This window comes from Berghia stephanieae, unplaced genomic scaffold, assembly GCF_034508935.2.
Source record: "Berghia stephanieae isolate SIO BIC M18660-M18661 unplaced genomic scaffold, UCSD_Bste_1.3 scaffold2018, whole genome shotgun sequence".
Taxonomy (NCBI): domain Eukaryota; kingdom Metazoa; phylum Mollusca; class Gastropoda; order Nudibranchia; family Aeolidiidae; genus Berghia; species Berghia stephanieae.
The window spans coordinates 3,630-10,806 of record NW_027623089.1 but is presented as its reverse complement, the minus strand read 5'-3'; the positions used below and the strand labels follow the sequence as shown (position 1 = coordinate 10,806).

Here is a 7,177-nt window from a genome sequence, read left to right as displayed (position 1 = left end):
AATCAAATAATAATATAATATCATGGTCACATTCAGACTACTTCAGTATATCATTGACATATGAAGGATAACAGGCAAAATCCAAGTAGACTGAGATATATACTAGATGTAGGCTACGACTCAACTTAGAAGACTAGACTAAGACAGATTTCTACTCTTCCACAGTTTGTTTCAAAAAAGGAAAAGGCTAGCCGTACTTAATGACGGCTAGCCTACCAGTCTAGGCGTACTTAAGTACGTCTAGCCTACCAGTCTAGCCGTACTTAATGACAGCCAGACTGGCAGGCTAGCCGTACTTAATGTCGTGTAGATTGCTTAGTTAGCTGTACTTAAGGATTGGTAGATTATTTATTATTATTATTATTATTATTATTATTATTATTATTATTATTATTATTATTATTATTATTATTATTATTATTATTATTATTATTATTATGTGCGGTGGCATATTTTGCCTTCGCATGTCTTCACTGCATATTTCGTCAAAACCTTTTTTAACCGGATGTTTTTTCCCCATCACCTGGAATTATTTGGGAAAACTGATCTCCGTGATACCACTCTACTAATCGATGTGTAACCTCAACCTTTTATAGTTTTGTCTTGATACAATCAATGAGAACTAATCATTTAGAAAATGGCTAAAAACGATAATAAAGAACTGAGTGACGTTAATTTTGTTCTATCTCAAATGGGTAATAGCACTGGTGGTAGGGACTCAGTGACTGGATAGCACTGGTGGTAGGGGCTCTATGGCTGGATAGCACTGGTGGTAGGGCCTCAAAGGCCAATAGCGCTGGTGGTCAGGACCCAATGGCACATAGCACTGGTGGTAGGGACTCAGTGGCTGGATAGCACTGGTGGTAGGGACTCAATGGCTAATAGCACTGGTGGTAGGGCCTCAAAGGCCAATAGCGCTGGTGGTAAGGACTCAATGGTAGATAGCACTGGTGGTAGGGACTCAATGACAATGGCTAATAGTAATAATAGTAATAGCACTGGTGGTAGTGGGAGTGGCTAATAACACTGGTGGTAGGGACTCACTGGCTCATAGCACTGGTGGTAGGGTCTCTATGGCTGGATAGCACTGGTGGTAGGGACTCAGTGGCTAATAGCACAGGTGGTAGGGTCTCTATGTTGTTTTTTTTTTTTTTAAGGGTTTTACGGCGCTTGCAACACATTTGGGTTATATCAGCGCCAGTAAAAAGGAAGAAAATGGGATAGTAAAAAGTTCTAGAATTACAATTAAAGCACCCAAGAAAAAGTAAGACAAAGGGGAATTGAGAACAAATAGGGATCAGATGTAGATTCCAAGAGCATACCACCAATGTACTTAGTTTGAAATCACCTACAAGTCTCATCCAGACACAAAGCACAAAATCCAACAAAGAGGAACACACTCAAATGCTTACATTATACATTCAAAATAAAAATAATAATACATAACAGAGAGATGATTTACACGGAAAAAAATATCATCTCCCAAAACAATAACTATGCATTTGACTGTTTCCCTCCCAGCTAGGTTTCCGGCCAGTGCCAGGACAAAACCAAGTAATCTCATTCCGAGACAAAGACAGAAAGCATGTTGGATAACAGATATATAAGGGGATAGAAGACACAGTATGTACCTCCCTGCCCGCTATGGGAGGTCAGGATCCCCACCCAGCGGGTCTCTATGGCTGGATAGCACAAGTGGTAGGGACTCAGTTGCTAAAAGCACTGGTGGTAGGGACTCAGTGGCTAATAGCACTGGTGGTAGGGGCTCAGTGGCTAATAGCACTGATGGTAGGGACTCAGTGGCTAATTGCACTGGTGGTAGGGACTCAATGGCAAATAGCACTGGTGGAAGGGACTCAACGGCTAATTGCGCTGGTGGTAGGGACTCAATGGCAAATAGCACTGGTGTTAGGGACTCAATGGCTAATTGCGCTGGTGGTAGGGACTCAACAGCTAATAGTAATAATTGTAAAAGGGCTGGTGGTAGTGGTAGGGACTCAGTGGCTAATAGCACTGGTGGTAGGGTCTCTATGGCTGGATAGCACTGGTGGTAAGGACTCAGTAACTAATTGTACTGGTGGTAGGGGCTCAGTGACCAATAGTGCTGGTGGTAGGGACTCAATGGCAAATAGCACTGGTGGTATAGACTCAATGGCTAATAACACTGGTGGTAGGGACTTACTGGCTAATAGCACTGGTGGTAGGGACTCAGTGGTTAACTGCAGTGGTGATGTGATAGGGAATCAAAGGCTAATAGCACTGGTGGTAGGGACTTACTGGCTAATAACACTGGTGGTAGGGACTCAATGTCTACAAAATCACTGGTGGTAGGGACTCAGTGGCTAATAACACTGATGGTAGGGACTCAATGTCTACAAAATCACTGGTGGTAGGGACTCAGTGCTAATAGCACTGATGGTAGGGACTCAATATCTACAAAATCACTGGTGGTAGGGACTCAGTGGCTAATAACACTGGTGGTAGGGACCCAATGTCTACAAAATCACTGGTGGTAGGGACTCAATGGCTAATTGCGCTGGTGGTAGGGACTCAATGTCTACAAAATCACTGGTGGTAGGGACTCAGTGGCTAATAACACTGGTGGTAGGGACCCAATGTCTACAAAATCACTGGTGGTAGGGACTCAATGGCTAATTGCGCTGGTGGTAGGGACCCAATGTCTACAAAATCACTGGTGGTAGGGACTCAGTGGCTAATTGCGCTGGTGGTAGGGACTCAGTGCGTAATAGCCCTGATGGTAGGGACTCAGTCTGTAAAAGCACCGGTGGTAGTGGTAGGGATAGTGTGTAATGGAGATCAAAACTAGGCAGTAAAATTATATGTCACCACTGACAGTGAATACAATTATATGAAAAAAAAAAAATCCCACAGTGGAACGCACTACAGTCCGCTTAAAACAAACCATCTGAGATAGGAAATATTTCACCTTAAAAGGGGGACCTATAGTCAAAAATCCGTTTTTTTATTGCAATGCCAATATTGGTATTCCCCTGTTGTTTTTAGGTGGTAGGAGGTCTAATTTGATGACGAACACACACCAAAAAAATTAAATGTGCAGCAATGTGGTCTTATGGTATGACACTTGCTTTCATATCGGAAGGTCATGGGTTCGAGTGATTTCTTGTAAAAGGCTCTTTACTCATTTTCTCACCGTACCGTGGTGTAAAATGAGTACCTGGCCTTAACAGTGTTGTCTCTGTCCAAAGAATTGTAATATCGCCTAACAGGCGTCATGTCCTGTCCTGTCCAACATGTTAAATGTTGCTGTTGACCAGGGACCCCTTGTAAAGCGCTTTAAGCACATTTAGTGGATATTGCTCTATATAAAAAACTCAATATATTTAAATGTCTTCAATTCCACAGACAATATAGGCTAAATTTAGACCAAACACCAACTGGTCTTGAAAAGAAATTCTTTAGAATATTTTTTTTAATTCGACTGAAATTGTGGCGCTGATCGAGAGGAAAAAATCAATTTTTAAAATTAAAAAATCTTACATATTTAAATTTCCCCCAAAATACTTCCATCATGATGCAAAACACACAAAAAAGATTCTGAATATATTTGAAAACAATCTAAAGGAAAATGACATGTATGATTGTATGAAAATCAGAAAATGACATAAAACGGAAATTTGAGAAAGCACTAATTCGACATAAGCTGATCCATAAAATTTTCAAAATAATGAGCGTCATAGGACAAGAGATGACGAAAATTGAGTAGATTGATCTGTCTAAAAAATGTATAAATGATTCGCTAACCCATTCCCTCGAGAAATAAATGCTGAAAAATTAAAATATTTCCGTACTCTTTCATTTTATGGTCAGAGTTGATTTATACCTTACGAATTCATCATTGTAATCAGAAAAACTAATTATTTACCAGATTACTTATCAGTTGATTCCTTGATATATTAAAAATTCTCGAAATATGATTTCGCAAAATATGATATGACGTACTACCCTCATTTTTCAATTTCTAAAATAGGCTACTGCTTGTGAGATAAGTATGTAATCAACTTGAACTGCAAAAGCAAATCTATTTTAGACAAGAAAACAGCTGAATGGTGATAATATATCTAGCTCAAAATAAAAAGCAATAATTTTCTTTCGCAAACTCATAGGAGAAAAATTTTCTTTCGCCTCCAGGAAAAAAGTCAACACCACTTGTTTGCGACTGTTTTTTCTGTAGTTCCACAAAGAGGGTTGATCTTGTTCTGGTTTGAAAAATGGAAATAAAAGAGACTTTTCATTAGCAATTTTAGACATGGCTATAAAATTAAAATCATTGTCATAAAATGAATTTATCATTCACATACCAATTTTTTTTTAACTGGTCATCGTTCTCACCAACACAGTTGAAATTTCATTGGTTTAACATTCACAGGCCAAAACTCTTGGCAACAAACTCTATTAAGTTCATAAATGCAGTAGTAACTCAATTCAAATAATCCTTTGTCAATTACATTAAGAAAATGAGCATTTACACCCGAGCATGCAAATCTCAAACTTGGTACAATGCCCAGTTTTAAACCCTCTATTACATTAGTATTGACAAAACGAAAATCTCAAACAAACTGGACATTCCCTTGTGGTCCATTTAATTTTTTTTTCGCGAATTGTGTTGAACTGACCGAGAAAGGAAATTGAATAGTCTCACTATCGACTCTCGACAGAGTTCATAATAACGGAGAGTTATAATCATATGAATTTTATCAAGACCACCCACATTTTCATTTACGTCCATAAAATCCTCAAATTTGGAAAACTCGAAAACACAAAAATCTCGAACAAATTGTTCGAAATTTCCGTGCTCAAGTGTACTTTAATTCACCAATAAAAATGTAAGGATGCTATGAAGATTTGAAAAGAATACTAACCAGTTTCAAAAAGTGCTTGCAGGCACAGATGATGGTTTGCTGATTGATAAGATTGCCACAAAACATCTTGAGCCAGCTATCTTTCTTGATTGTATTGTCAGGACACCAGTACGGTCAACTGAATTCTTTCCTGTTGGCTGTCGATGAAAAAAAAATTAATTAAATTCACCGCAGTGAAAATGGCACATACCAATGCCATTGCTTAAGTTAATAATTATAAATAATAATAATAATAATAATAATAATAATAATAATTATAATAATAATAATAATAATAATAATAATAATAATAATAATATAATAATAATAATAATAATAATAATAATAATAATAATAATAATAATAACAAAATAAATTGAAAAAAAAAGTAATATTAATATTAATAATGATAATAATATCGTTTTTCATTATTTGACAATACTGTATATCTACAGACTATGTGACACATTGTCATTATCAATATCATCATCATGAGGCATTTCACTCCAACTCCAAAGTCCTAAAAATCGGGTCACAGCCACTAATTAGCTTAGTGCTGGAATGACAAAAACTGGACGTTTCCTACCAATTACCAACTCCCACAATTTTAGAGTTACTGCCTCCCCTCCCCCCCAACCAATGTGCTCGGCAATTTGCAGTAACAATTTATACTTCTGGGCGAGTGGATCACAATTTGAGTTCCACTACCACTGCTGCTGCTCACTAAACTGCCCACCAGTCACCAGCCCAGTTGTTACATTTACAGTTACACCAGTACTCTAGAAATAAACTCAACGAAGGATTAATCCATCATATTAAGATCACATTGGAATGCAGAACACATGACACACGCGCCAGTCAGTAAGGCGTGTTGATATTACAATACAATTACTTTCTCATTCATTCATATTATATCTCATCATAAATATCGCCACCGCTCGAATACTTTTTACACTGTCCTAGCCTAGTCCGGTCCTAGTCCTAGCCTTGACTGAGAATTTTTTTTAAAAGAAAAGAAGAAAAGACAAATTCTTACCTTTACAGAATCCTGACGAATAAAAATGGTGTCAAAAAAAAAAAAAAAAAAAAAATTGAGCATTTATATAGCGCAATATCCACTTAACGTGCTCAATGCGCTTTGTCAGTCTCAGTCTGCAACTGCATTTTGGCAATTGTTGATAAGATGAAAAATTGTCACCAATAGCGATGGCCATTATTGAAATACTACGTATTGAAATTGATGATGCTCGTAAATCGGGAGAAAACAATCATGGCTTCGCGGTTGGCGCCACGGCCCACCACGGTAGTGTTGGGTTATTTGATCGCTTTTACCCGATCGACGATCGAGTCAGCGTCAACGAGTCAGTGTCCGATCTCAATGCCGGAAGAGCGAGTCAGTAAAACGATCGAGTTTCTAAAACGATCAGGCGGGTTGTGAGCTTGAGACGAGCTTGAGACGATCTTGACACGTGAGACGAGCTTGAGACGATCAGGATCCGAGCGAGCGGAGGGGTAACGAGTGTTTCGAATCATTTTCAAATTCAAACGATCACAGTTTGCCATCCGATACCAATCGCCAACGTTTGCACTTTGCACACGGTAGTCTGTGGTTCTTCCACAGCCCTCACTCCTTGTCAGATGTTAGTGTGTCTGGGTGGCAGGGAAATTCGTATAGGTGTATCACGCGTGTGTGACAAGTCTTCATTAAACCTACTCAAGTTTGACTATCACACACACATACACACACACACACACACACACACACACTAAGGCTATTTCTATGACACACACGCATCCATCTATCAATGAACACTCCTACAGTAGTGCGGCTATGTGGTCTAGTCATGACGTACCTATAGTACTCTAGTCGGCCATGGGTCTAGTGCATTATAATGGTCTAGTGGTATGACACCCGCGTTCGGATCGGAAAGTCCTGGATTCGAGCCTCGCGCTCGGTGCATAGTTGAGTCTTTGGACAAGGCTCTTTACTCACATTCTCTCACCGTACTCAGGTGTAAAATGAGTACCTGGCCGTTAACAGCGTTGTCTTTGAAAAATTGTAATATCGCCTAACAGGCGGCATGTCCCGTCCTACATATTAAATGTTGCTGTTGACCAGGGACCCCTTTACAAAGCGCTTTGATCACATTTAGTGGATATTGTAAAGCTCAATTTTTAAAAGTAAAACATTAGCTTTGAATATGGAATGTTTCAATTTTAGATGCCTGTGTATTCTTTGTTAGTTCCCATCATCATCATCATCATCATCATCATCATCATCATCATCATCATCATCA

General features: G+C 38.8%; 1 long non-coding RNA gene across 1 annotated transcript; it reads right to left on the bottom strand.

Annotated features, from left to right (window-relative positions):
• Positions 1–1,299: 1,299 nt before the first annotated feature.
• Positions 1,300–6,188, bottom strand: LOC144961285 (uncharacterized). Its single transcript, XR_013643119.1, has 3 exons — positions 5,917–6,188; positions 4,902–5,038; positions 1,300–4,238 (listed from the first exon to the last, which is right to left on the bottom strand). It is a non-coding gene; the product is annotated as an uncharacterized LOC144961285 (long non-coding RNA).
• Positions 6,189–7,177: the final 989 nt, after the last annotated feature.